The sequence below is a fragment of the Poromitra crassiceps genome (genome assembly GCF_964638095.1).
Source record: "Poromitra crassiceps genome assembly, chromosome: 12".
In the NCBI taxonomy this organism is placed as follows: domain Eukaryota; kingdom Metazoa; phylum Chordata; class Actinopteri; order Beryciformes; family Melamphaidae; genus Poromitra; species Poromitra crassiceps.
This window is the reverse complement of record NC_139632.1, coordinates 29,701,843-29,716,324: the sequence shown is the minus strand read 5'-3', so window position 1 is coordinate 29,716,324 and position 14,482 is coordinate 29,701,843. Positions and strand designations below refer to the sequence as shown.

At 43.1% G+C, this 14,482-nt stretch overlaps 1 protein-coding gene across 1 annotated transcript in view; it reads right to left on the bottom strand.

The window, feature by feature from the left end:
• Nucleotides 1-9,207: 9,207 nt before the first annotated feature.
• Nucleotides 9,208-14,482, bottom strand: part of armc9 (armadillo repeat containing 9) — a 60,909-nt gene continuing 55,634 nt past the window's right edge. The window contains exon 26 of the mRNA XM_083647510.1: nt 9,208-10,177. The gene's annotated coding sequence lies outside the window, so the exon portion shown is untranslated. The remainder of the gene's footprint in view (nt 10,178-14,482) is intronic.

Here is a 14,482-nt window from a genome sequence, read left to right as displayed (position 1 = left end):
AGCTGGCATTTACTGTAGTGTACCCAGAGTCAATGTAGTTACACTCATGCGGACGTTAATGGGCAGTTTGTGGGCGCATTCCTGAGAAGGTCAAAAATGTAAAAGGGGCGGATTCCAAATAAGCTTTGTATGTTTGGTGACTCGGCTTTATGTTTGGTTCTTTGACCATCCAGGTTTTTGTAAATATCAAAAGGTCCAATAAGAATTCTTCCATGATGAAAGAGGACCGGCTCTCCATGCTGAAAGAGGGCATTCTTGTCAAACCGTTTGATATTTGCAAAAACCTGGCCAACTCGCCAAACATAAAGCCAACTCACCAAACATAAAACCAACTCACCAAATAAGTTCTGTTTGTTTTGTGAGTTGGCTTTGACCAGGCTTTTAGAAATATCAAAACGTTAGAGAAGAATCCTCTTTCATCACGAAAGTCAAATATTTTCTTTCCTTATAGTTTAGATTGACTGCCTGGTGCACCTAAACCACCAAACATGGCCTCAAAGGAAAAGGCACCGTGCTTGGAGCAGAGGCAGCCAGCGGTCAGTCAGATCTATGAGTTTGAAAGGATTGGTCAGGAGGAAACAGGCACACGGGGAGACACAGAGGCTGAACAGCTTGTCTCTTCTTGCCTGGCGTCGCCTTTTATCAGCAGGGCACATGGCTGTCTGCTGATAAACACACAGCTGAACGGGGTGCCAGTGATCCTCTTGACACGGAGCGTTCTCCACTAGAGGATGTCCCTGTTGTCCCACGCTTTCTCATGCTCAGGGCCAAAAAAGGCAGATGGCAACGGTTGATTTATGGACTCAAGAAGGGAATAGATCAACCTAGCAACAGATGTGATTAAGTCTATTAGAAATGAAAGAACAAACTTGATGTACCCGTGCAGTGAAATGAGATGCGACTTCCTGTACTTGTGTGTGTCCCTCCAACTTGCGGCCCAGGGTCCAGATGTGGCCCGTGATAGGGTGCCAAGTCGCCCACCAACCATTTTCTAATTCAGAATGAAAACTAATGTTAAATCAAGTTTGACTGGCACTTATATGTACTTGATTAACTTAATCTAACTAAGTATAATAAGTGATGGGTCAGTTGGTTGGAGATGTTTGGTTAATTTTAATTTTCGGAGAGAATTATTCATGTGTTTGTGAAGAGGGTTTACTCTGAACAGATCTGAGAACTTAATTGAAGTGAACAAACTGAATTTCTAACTTTTGTTGTTTATTGTTTTCATTTCACCTCCAATAAACCAGATTTATATTGAACTGATACTGTGTTTGCATTGTCACTCTGAGTATTGCTTTGGTTATTTATTTGTTTGCATTCTGCTTGGTGGTTCAGATTTATGCTATGTGAGTTCATGGTAGTGTAAAAATCATAAATGTAAAAATTGTCAGATGAAACTCTGGCTGTCAGTGTCACCCCAAAAACCTACAATCTGCTACAGAAAAAAATATATATATTTGTTTATTAACTGGCCCCTGGCCTCCTGTCTTTTTGCAAACGTGGCCCCCGGGCAAAGCAAGTACAAGTACAGTGTACTTGTTGCTACAGAAATATTAAAAACATTGAAAGGAATGGAAGCGGTCTCAAACGCTCCTTCAGTGTGTGGTAAAAGAGCATCCTACTGCTTGATGTTTTTCCACGTCTGTAAGCACCATTGCCTTAATCTTTGTGCACACGTGTTTTGATAGCGAGCAGCAGCTTCCTGTGTGTCACAGTGTCTGCTGGACACAGCGGTGTGGCTGCAGTCCAGGGTTACACAGCCACCTGGCAAGTGCGTCACACCGTCATGCGCGGCCTGTTTCCTCACATTGTGCTGTTGCTCATTGGCAACAAGCAACTATGTTAATTGCTGAATATTTTGTCCCCTGGGTGGCCGAATGTGGAGTTAGATGGAATCGCAGTGTGAAAACTAGCTGTGTCATTCCTTTCGCATTTATTTATTTAGCTTTTATTATTTTATTCTCGTTATATATGCTTCCCCTGGGCCACATCATTCACAGCTTTGACCATATTTCCTACCTTTGTTGCGCCGATGACACACAGGTGTGCATATCTGTTAAGGCTTATCCGTTAAGGCTAATTACCACAATAACCTTAAGTCATTGCATTGACTAACTGCTATAAAAACCTGGATCGCTCACAACCTCCTGCAACAAAGGGGACCACAGTGGAAATAAGTCCTGGACTTTTCTGTGTTTTTATCCTCGAATGTATTGGAATTGCATTACTGTGGCTTTCCCTCCCGTAGGCTATGTGGAAATGGGGGCTTTTTGTATTTGTTTTTATTCCTATAACTTTCAATCAAACCTATACGACAGGGTGCCATGGCACGAGTCCGATACCTCACGAGTCCGACACCTCACGAGTCCGAAAAAAGAGGCATTGGACAGGGGATCATGTCTATGTTCCCCGGGTTCTATGTTCCCCGGGTTCTATATTCCCCGTTTTTCACTAACCCTAAACCTAACCTCCCCCAGACCCTAACCCAAAACCTAACCTCTCCCACCCCCACGCCTAAACCTAACCTCCCCCAGACCCTAACCCAAATTCGGTCTCGTGAGGTGTCGGACTAGGGAGCAGTCCCCTACGACAGAGGTACTCATCATAACGCCTAACCATAAATCAAGCTCAGTCAGTCAGCACCATGGTCCTTTACCCAGTACTCTAATGTCGTGTCATATTCCAGAACCCTGGGAGTAGTTTTTGATTCACAATTGAAATTTGACAAACATCTCAACTCTCTGGTACTAGCGTGTTACTTCCAACTGAGGAACTTCACCTGGTTCTTTCCTCCCAAGACATGGAAAGACTTATCCACACATTTATCTCTACTCGCTTCGACTACTGCAATTCTTTATTTACATGCCTTACCTAACGTCATTGACTCAATTATTGCAAAATGCAGCTGCGAGGGTTCTCACCAAGACTCCACGAATTGATTTTTAGGATACTTTGAAATACCTGCAAGGCTCTGCATGGTTGGGCTCCTAGCTATATGACCTGCTGATCTCACTAACACCAACTAGACCTCTAGAGTCTAGATCCTCCAGTCTAGGACTCTTAGCAGTACCGAGGACAACATTGAAATCCAGAGGTGGCTGTGCTTTTTCTGCCATAGCCCCTAAACTCTGAAATGAGCTCCCCATTTCAGTAAGAAATAGTATCTCAGTGGAACGTTTGAAATTACGTCTTAAAACTCATCTTTTTGCTGTGGCCTTTATTGAGGACTATTGTGTTGTTGTCACTGCTACCTGTATAGAACAGCTTTGATTGGTTTGCTTTCTGTTCTGCCAGAGCAACTAGGAGTGCCAAGTGTCAAAGGCACTTCAATTAGAGTTGTGGAATGAGGGGTGAAGGTTTATCATTTACTTTTTTCCACCCGGGCGGGGTCCAGGGTCTCAAACCCTCCAGGCTGTCACCACCCCTGTACTGTACCGTTATAGCCAAAGCATCACCATGCAGCTCTGGAGAGGTTTATTATTCCACCTGCACACGAAATGAGAAGCATTGGCACAGCAATCCTGCTTACGTGTTGGTTAGAGGCTCTCTGGCAATGCTGGCAGTTAGATAGCTGCTTTACAGTTCCTTCCATGTAGTGTACTAATTTTCCCATTTCAAAATTCCATACTTTTAACACCATTTCCATTGTGTATTTTAAGACTTTGATTTGATATCTCAATATATTGATTGGCTCAACGCTGAAACTGCATAAAATCTGCAGTCATGAGTGTGAGACTGAACAACACTTTGTCCGTATGTTTTATGCAATTCCCTAACTTTACAAAACTTCAAATTCCAAATTCATTATGGACACTTTGATCTTTGTGGAATGATACCAAGCTAAACCTGCTGTGAGGACCTGCTTTCCGTCAAGGCATTAATCAAGTCATACATTTCAGGACTAAATGGAATAAGAATATCAGTTATTAAGGGCCACTTTGCTGATTTTCAACCAGCTTTGTATCATTACAAAATCAACTTCCTGGTCCAAATGACATGTCATTTTGTCCAGGAAGTTCTCGGTCCAGGCAAGATGGAGGGAAGTTAAACATCGTTCATTTGCATACTACTGATTTTGTAATGATACAAAGCTGGTTGGAAATCTGCATAGTGGCCCTTGATGGCAGCGATTCCCAACCTCAGGTGGTCAGTTGCAAGTGGGCTACCAATTTTTTTTTTTTAAAAGCTCCTTGAAAGCTCTAACAGCTGAAAATGCTGCAACATGTTTCAGATGCTGTGTTAGTGAATGTGGAAAATAACAAGTGCTCTGAGAACGCATTATTTGGCCTCCATATTTTTTTATGGGGCCGCGGAAAGTTTTGAGATTTTCAAGTGGGCCCCGAGTTGGAAAAGGTTGGGAACGGCTGCTTTGAGAAGTAATGTCAACTCTTTGTAGATAACTTGACTGCTACAGATATTTATTCATGAGAACTTCCCTCTGCCTGCAACAGTGCAGCTGTCAGGTGAGCTGGCCTGTGGCTTCCAGCAGGACCTGAGCACACAGCGTTCCCGCTGCCACGCCGTTTTATGACTCGGGCACAAAGAGTGTTTCTGTGGGCAGCCCAGCCCACGGGCCCCCAGACCCCCTGCCTCAGCTGCACCAAGGCAAGCACACAGCGCCGTGTGGGCAAGAATGCCAACTGCTTGTTATGCCGGCAGTAATTATTGTGAGGGCTGGTGATTTATGACTCACCGCCCTGCGCTGTGCATCTTCACAGAGGCTCATTGGTACAGAGCTGCAAGCCAAGAATGCCACAACTTCTGTCTTTACATGCTGCCACTCAAGCACTGGAAATCACTCGAATCCTGTAATACACTTGAATTTATGAACTTTATCTCAGCCTTTGGTGTGACTGATTCTCCCGTAGATATTTTCACAACAACCTTTAGTAGATTGATGGTTGTAATGCTTTGTTTTCATTTGGATATGAAAAGCAAAGCATACATTTCATTGTATAGTGTGTGTGAAACATTTTTCTAACTTGAGAACCATATTTTACCAACACTATTTCTTCTGTGACGCTTCTTTACTATTTTGCATGCGATCTTTTGCAATTTCCAAACAAATTAAATAAACTAAAACTTATCAACTCACACCAATTTGGGAAATACCGGTTTATTTTCCGGTAACGTATTGCCTCATGTTGTCACGGTTCTGTTCTCAAAGCAGTTCTGCAAACCCCAACAGGGCGAGGAGGATGAATTCTTGAGACTAGAGATCATATGCCATGTCACAAGTTTATTTAAAATCACTTTGAAAAATATTACAATTCTATCAAATTACCACACAAAAATGCAGCAAGTAGCAACACATAAATATAGCATACATCATGACTTGCAGGCAAATGTGCAGATGTAATGATGCTGGGTTTAAGACATGTTCACTCAAGTTTTTATGTCAGATATATGATTGGTTGGTAGAGCTATGAGACTGAAACATCAATGAAACCACCATTTACAGCGGAAAGAATGAACAAGCCTTCATATTATTTCACAACGTGCACAACTGACAGAAGAGCTTCAAGGCCCCTGTCTCTCTGTAAACATTCCTTGAGCATAAGTTAAATAAAAGCAGCTATTCAGTCACAAGTTAATGTTTTAACGATTACGGCAAATAAAGCTGGTACATTCATTGATGTAGATGGAGTATTTGCCATCATGGTCAAAAATAAAATATTTACATAGTGAGATTCAGGAGATAAGAGTTATCTGAATCAAGATTGAGGCTTTGCAAATGAGCCAGTCAAAATCAGTTGTACAAAGTATTATATAGATGTAGAGAAACATCAGACTCCTGAACTCCATGCTTACTCATATCACATTATTTCCTGACAGGGAGACTTCCGGGGAGAACAAAACTGAGCCTAGAGATTTACAAGAAAAGCTTTGTACAGCAATAACATGAGTGGGTTATCTAGGCCAGTGGTTCTCAAATGGGGGTCCGCGGACCCCGAGGGGTCCGTGGCACTTTGCCAGGGGGTCCGCGAAAAGTTTGCAAGTAATTTTTTTTTTTTAATTAAAAAATAAAATGCTACATGTTACTTATTCCTTCTCAAACTACTTCCTACATGGTGCTAGTCTATCAAAATATCTTGGCTGTCATTGATTGTGTTGCATAGTGGTTTTCTGTACTGTTGACAAATTGTGATATTGTAAGTCGCTTTGGACAAAACAAAAGTGTCTGCTAAATGACGTAATGTAAATGTAATGTAATAAAAAAAAATATATATATTTTTTTTTGCAAAATCTTCATAGTTCAACGAAAATAGTTTATGCTTTAAATCTAAAATGGTTCATGGATTACATTCTAATAACAAACCTATCAAATTAAAAGTCAAGCACGTTACCGTGGAAACAATTAAGCTTAGCCCAAAATCACAAATCAGAATGAGGGGGTCCCCGGTATATTTTCTATCTTGTAAGGGGTCCTTGGCTGAAAAACATTTGAGAACCTCTGATCTAGGCTACTGAGCAACAAGCCTGTAGCCACTGATGTTATCACACACACCACCATACCACCAACACTCAATAATGATACTATGGCAATTCGCTATTGATACAAAGATCAAGTTTTTTTCATCTTTCATTTGACATCTGTGGCTGCAGCATCATTTTTAAAAGTGTATAATTGTGTATTACTGATCACAGAATATTTACATAGTTGCATATTTACAATATTTCATGTAAATATTCTGTTCATGTTCATGTGGTTATAAATATCAGGAATATCAAAAATAATGTTCCTAAAATCACTGTGGCTAATAATTGTGAATAATAATTGTGATCACAAGCAAAATTATTATCAGCCGGAGAAAAATCCTCAACCATTTTATCAGTCAGAAATGTACAGTTTACATCTAATCCACTCAAGGCTTTACATTCCACGAAAAATTTGATTCCTATTTTACTTTTCTACAAACAACTACCCAGTCTACATGTGCCCCATGCTCACAGTCATGAATCTTCTGGTACTAAATTAATGAATATGGGAGTTCCTATATTACATGTGGATTTCATATGCGATTACTACATGTCACACACCTAAACATACACTCACCACCAACACACAACCTTGAGAACATATGGATAAAATAAATTAAAAGTATTTAAGCTTAACTTTTTCCTGAGCAAGCTAGACAAACTAGCTTTCTTGTACTGTATGAGAATAATCCATATTATACAGCAAGCAAAGATAGGCTACTACAAATTAAATGATGCCAGTTTTGGCTAACTGGGCCGAATGGTGAACAAAATGATATAAACCTGGTGGATGACGTTCCTTGAATACATACTAGCATACACTGTTTGTTTTGGCTGTTTTGCAAGTCATTTGGAATGATTTATGGTCAGAGTTGGTGGGAGAATATGTCCTTGACCCTTTAAACCAGGGGTGTCAAACTCATTTTAGTCCACGGGCCACATGCAACCCAATTTGGTGTCAAGTGGGCCAGACAATGAAAATCAATAATCAATAATAACCTATAAATGACAAAACCTCAAAATGTTCCCATTTATCTTAGTGTAAAGAATGACAGGTACAACCCTACAATAATGTAGGGTTATCTCAGCTACCATCAAGCACAGTATCTACTGTCTGTACTGTGCATTACAATCAGGGGTGTAGTGGAGGGTAAACGCAAGTAAACGCAATTTGCCCACCCCTTTGAAATAAGGCAGATAGTTTACTCACCTATTTTCAGATCAACTGTATCAATCAATGAGGGCAAACAAGGTGGATAAACTACTCACCTTGGATAGTTTGCCCACCTCTGTATTTATCACTACACCCCTGATTACAATTGATGGCAACTGTGCAATTCTCTATATTCAAGCAAAGGTAATGAAAATAGCTGATCTATTCGTGATTAATACAGATGACATGAATAGGCGACTTAATATTTAACTTGCTCCTGAAACCTGGTAGCTCTTAGCCTTCACAAGTGCATCACATTGGATTGAAGGACAAGGACTTCTCGGTGCAATTTTCATACTTTTCAAAGTCATCCTTTGGGCCGGATTGGACCCTTTGGGGGGCCGGATCTGGCCCCCGGGCTGCATGTTTGACACCCCTGCTTTAAACTTACAGAATTATGACAGGAAACAGCGAGTAGAGCTGCAAACAAAGCTATCGTACAAATGAACATTAGCATAATATATTTACGAGTAACTATAGGTAAATAGAATTGTGTCATTCTCAGGTTTATATGGTGAAAGACAAGTGCAGCTGCTTTGTACCATAAAATAGGATTCACTTTCAACGGCAGTCAATTTAACTACGGTACAGTATATCACCTTTTGTTGAAACCAGTCCAACCAAGCAATCCAATCAGGAGAAAACGTTTATAGAATGCACGGAAATGTTCATATTTTCCATTTTGTTCGACGAAAATGTTAAATATGGACATTTCGGTCCTCCAGCACAGGCTCTCTTCCTGGTTATTTGGCTGAGGAAGGCGACTCGCGGGTGGCTACCGGTTTGGCCCGGTAACGTTTCGCGGGAGCCACGGCTCGAATCGCCGGTTACGTTTAGGCAAGTAAAATAACCTTCGGTTTAGGCAACAAAAGCAACTTTTAGTTGGGTTTAGGCAAGTAAACAACCTCAGGTTTAGACAACAAAAGCAACTTGGTGGGTTATGTTTGGCTCGAGATTCGAACCAGCTGTCTCTCATGACCAGAAAGTTAGAAGTCGGACAGGTCCGCCAATCTACTGACCTACTTAAACCTCAGAATGTCATTATGTCAATGAGTCTGGAGGTCACCAAATATAACGTTAACTACCGACGTATCAAGAAATCCATACATTTCTTTGGATTCTAAAAAAGTACAATGCTGACATTTGCACCTGGCGACTGGGCTGAACCAAGATACAGTAAGGGATTCCAGGGAATAAGATGTATTGACTTGTATTCAGAGTAGAGATAAGCACGTGTAGTGAGTATTTCTCTGCTAAATTGCATGGACTGGCTACTTTGCAAAGTCTGCTCTGGAGAAAAAGTCTCATCTTACAGCAGCCACTGTGTGTTTTTGATTCGATATCCACTATAAAGACAACAGCTTCATTTTATTTAGCCTAACTGGTATTATAATCAACACAGGCAACCTGTGAAGCGTCAAGCCATTTCCAAATTACAACACTTTATATTGTAACCAACTTAAATAAAAACACAGATTAACCTTATAGGCCTGATGAATGAACAATGCGATGATGTAAGTCCATGTAATATGGAAAGCTGTCATATACAGGTAATTGGAAATGTGGTGCAGCTTTTAGGCGAATTGATCTATGCTGTGTTTCTCTTTAAGCCTATAGATTTGTCGATTTCCTTGAGATTAAAATGCTTCTCTTAAAGGGAGCATGACTGGCCCGCTGAGAAAAGGCATTAAGGCAGAAAGAGGAATAATTTAAATAATCTCCCCTCCACCATCCAACTCAAAGCTCACGTGGAATGAGTCAGAAGAATACAAAGTCTTACCTAGTTTTTATTATCTTGGCTTAAGGACGAAGGTGCATGACTAGTGTGCACCGGATCGATGCTCAACGTTAAATATGGACGGAGCCTTCTGTCCGTACTCTGCCTTCATTTTGTGCGTAATTCTACACGTTTTCTGAAAGCTTACGGATACGGACGAAATGGAGCAGTACCACATACACACACGCACGTTTGACTCTCGACTACCCTCTAATGGATGTACCGTACTGTATTTCTTAACACGATACCAATGTGAAGGACGCGTGGAAGTATGTGGGCAGTGACGGTTACATCCTCTGAAACGGACGTATTTATTTTTCGTATGAAAATGGAGCATAAATGAGCCTTTACTGTACATACGATGTGGATGAGAGAGGCAGAGAGAAGGGCCAGGGCCAGGTGGGGGTGCAGGGCTGGCCGGCAGGAGGGGCTGCGTGTGGTGCTGACTGCCTGACCTCATGTTGTGTTACAGAAGGCATCTGTGCCCAGGCTCACACAATCCTGTGCATTGTTCCACCTCCTCCTCCTCCTCCTCCATGCTGCTGCTCCCTCTCTCCTCTCCAGCCGCCTCCCGACCATCTCTGCTGCCCGACCCTGATCACAGCCTGGGGGATGATGTTACAGGAAGCTGGCTGCTCCCGGGGAGATACAGCCGCTCCATGGTGACAGCTCCCTCCTCACTCACCTCCTCTGTGACTGGCTGCCTGGAGTGGCAGACAGAAGGGGCAGGGGGGGAGGGGTTAGGGTGAGGGTGGTAAAGGGGGTTGGAGGAGGAGGAAAGTCAGAATTTTGACTTTATAAAATGACAAAATAGTGATTTACAGCAGCCGGCATTACAATATCAGTATGACATAGAGCACTGCACCTCCCCCCCTCCCCTTTTTTTTTTACCCTTTTTTATACAGGGGGAGTCTCACTGAGAGCAATGCTCTCTTTTTCAGGAGCGCCCTGTTCACATTCACACACACATTCATACCTGGAAGCTGACCAGTACAACACAGTCTGATCTGCTGGCCACTGAGCAGCTCCACTGGAGCAGTTGGGGTTAAGGGCCTTGCTCAAGGGCACCTCAGTGGTGGTAATGAGGGAGGGGCAAGTGCTGCCTTTTCACTTTCCCCACCCAGATTGATCCTGCCGGTCCGGGGGATTGAACCGACGACCTTCCGGTCACAAGCTTGCTTCTCTAACCATTGGGCCACCACTGCCCCATTTTCAACATCTCAACTTTACAGGGTTCACATGTGTGCTTGAATTTATAGATTATGTGCAAGAATAGAAATGTAAGTACCTTTGATTTGATTTGAAACAGATTTAACACAGCGCAGTTGAGAAGTGTTCACACATTCAAGCCTCTCTCTCTTTTTATTTGTTGTCTGCGAGCTTCTGTAAAGCCTGCCAGTACTCATTATGACAGAAAAGACAAAAAGTAATCTGTGTTGTAACAGTAATCAAGCTTGATCCGTGTCTCAGCCTATGACCCCTTTGGTACCTTGAATTTGAGGGAATTGGGCCTGGAACGTCCTTGAATTTGATGATTAAGAAACTGTGGGAACTTTGACTTTAGCTTGACCATTCAATAGGTTGATGCAAAAATTGCACTTGAATCTGCCCTAGATAGTTCCAGTATCTAGGCCAAGCTCTTGGACAAGATGACTAAACTGTTAAGTGTACATGCATTGTTCTTCTCATGAGTAGAACATCATGTGCCCACATCCTGTTAGTTAGAGGATGGTTACCCCACTACCACATGTCTCAAGACAACCAGAGCAAGTGCAGCAGTCACTCATCAAGTCACTTGTCAGTTTGTGTGAGAGTGATGTTCTGCTCCTTGCGGCCTCTGATCTCTTGCCGTTTGTGGCTAGTGAGGCTCACAGCTGCACTTTACATTTGAGCAGGAGAACACGTCCAGATGCTGTCCAGTCCAACACTGCCTAGTTAGCTGTGCAGCATCAACTGTCACTTTAGTTGAAGTTACTAGTCCTGGACTAATCAGCACACATCATTGACCCAATTTACTCTCAAGAAGAGGAGGTCCAGTCTATTTGCTATGCTCCAGTAGGTTGGCTGCCGTTCAGTATCGTAGTAAGAGCTTGTTTTTGAAAATGTTTCATGAGCATTTCCAAAACTTAAAGAATTCCACACCTGCAAAAATCCTTTGCTAGCTCAGTGTAGCTGTACTAAAATATTTGCAGACAGAAAAATATTTTTGCCATGCATAGATTAGCGAATCTAACCGGGAAAACGAGAATCACTCAATAGAAGGTGAGAAAGCTCCGTTTGGTGTGTCGGAGATATACTTGCTTTTAACTACACGTTTGCATGCACATGCTGGCTGCCTCACAAATACTGTGTCCGTTTGGAGCGTACACGTAGCATTAATTCGGATAGGACGTGCGTCTGTTTCGACCGAGGCTCCAAACAGACGCAGGATGCACACACCAACGCATAGCCAAAACCAAGTATATGGCCAGCCTTAGGAATTGGAATTTGGCTCCTTACACCTTGTAACAACTACAAAGTGATAATGTGTAAATTAATGTGATAACTTCAACATGCAATAGGTCCTATTGCATTGCAAAAAAAAAGATAAATCTTTTTGGATTTTGGTATCCTATTGAATAGGATACCAAAATTCATTTTTTAAAATCTTTTTCTTTCTTTCTCCCATTTTCTCCCCAATTGTAGTCTACGTGGCCAAATCCCCGCTGCTGTCCCCGGGCGTTACTCCACCCCCTCTGCCGATCTGGGGAGAGTTGTAGACCAGCACATGCTTCCTTCGATACATGTGCAGTCACCAGTTGCTTCTTTTCACCTGACAGTGAGGGGTTTCACCGGCAGGACATAGCAGGATCACACTATTCCCCCAGTTCCCCTCCTCAGAACAGGTGCCCTGACCGACCAGAGGAGGCACTAGTGCAGCGAACAGAACTCATACCGGCTTCCCACCCGCAGACACGGCCAATTGTGTCTGTAGTAACATCTGACCAAGCCGGAGGTACCGCTACCGGGAATTGAACCCGGGTGTCCGCGGTGCAAAATCCTGATTTTAAGGGCAACTTGTCAAATGTATTCTGTCATACTTGATGGAAACTGTTTCATCAACTGTTCAGATGACTGATGTTACACCAAAGCTCTGCAACATTCAGGTGTTACGCCCTCCCATCCTATCCCTACGCCCATAACACAAGACACTCCAGGGCACCGCCCACAGCTGGATTGAGAGGGGCCAACAACAGCAAGGCAATATTTCCTGATTTTCCTCCTCTGATTTCCTCATCACATTCATCATCAGTGATGAACTCTAGTGATACCGCTGCCTTGCTCCATGCTGCATGGCAACACAAGCGGGATCTGTCATCGCGCCGAGACGGTGTTGTTGACACAAGCCGGGGAGGGCAACACGGTTTTTCCACCATCTCGATGTGGCTGGCAGGGCCAGGCGGCAGCTCCCTCCCTCTGTCAACTCGCTGGGTGGGTGGCCCGCTCCACCCCACACACCCCTCCTCCACCCGCTACACCCCTCCTCTCCACCCCACACACCCCTCCTCCACCCACTACACCCCACACACCCCTTCTCCACTGCTCTGTCAGTCACGTCGGATGTGTTTACTAAAAGCGGGCTTAGGGGGATCCTGCCCGTGTGTGTGTGTGGCTGGTGCTCCCTCCCCTCCAGCCAGACTCCACAGAGTAGCATATATCAAGGTTGATAATGCTTGATAGCCGGCAAAAGAGATAACAAGTTGGAAAGATGGTGGATCATCCACTAGTGAGAACCAGCAGGTAAACTACAAATAAAATGAATATACTCATGCTTCTTGTTTGCGAACTGCCCCGTGCGCCTCCTTATTGCCCTACGAGCTGAGCCACTACTGTATGAGTCAATGGATGCCTCGTAATCAATCCCGTTGTGAAGCCAGAGACTTGCCAGACCTCCAAAGTCAAACAGCCAGTGATAGCAGGAGGATGTGGTGGCTTGGCCCGGCCATTAAGCCCTATTACAGGCTTTATGGTAAGGGCACCCGGCACGACAGCCGGAGGTAACCGCTCGTCAAATGCAATAAAGATGCATGCAGAGCAATGGAGGGAAGATGCTATCGCCCAACTAAGAGGACCAGGCCGACTGATCAGACCATCAACCGAGCAGTCCAACCTCCTTGTTTAAAAGGCAAGCTCCAATCTAGGCAATGAATTTGCACCCTCAAATCGGTCACTTTTGTGTGTGTGTGTGTGTGTGTGTGTGTGTGTGTGTGTGTGTGTGTGTGTGTGTGTGTGTGTGTGTGTGTGTGTGTGTCGACTAGTGGTAGCAAGTAGTTAGAGAATTTTAGCAAAATGCTTGGACCATCTGTGAAAAAATTTACTACCAATAGCTTTCTTCACCAATGTGTTCTTATAGGTGTCTAGAATCACCTCTCAATTAGTGCAAACCCAAATCCTCGTGGAAAATCCCGGTTGATTATACACTGTGCTTTACATAACAATAACCAATATACAAATATCATATGGTCAGGGAGACATTTTTACTCAAAAATAATGTTTGGAATGGATTCAGCACCCCTGAAAACCCCTAGTTAGACACCCCACAAGTTCATTTTAGACTTTTAATTTTTATCATATTTTTCACCCAAGCCCTCGGGGCACCTTAACTTTGATTGGCTCTCCAGGATTTTCCACGAGGATTTGGGTTTGCACTAATTGAGAGGTGATTCTAGACACCTATAAGAACACATTGGTGAAGAAAGCTATTGGTAGTAAATTTTTTCACAGATGGTCCAAGCATTTTGCTAAAATTCTCTAACTAAAGTAGCAAGTAGTTTAGGCAACTTCGTACCACCTAAATATTTCAAAATTCAAAGTTGAGACAGCAGTGTAAAGGACCTGGAGTTGGAGAAATAAGATTGAATCAATCCAAACTGATTGAGGAGAAGCTATTGCTGGATTCACTGGAAAATCAGTGTGAATTGCCCACGTAGACCCACTGGAGAGAACAACATATAAGAATCACACTCTAG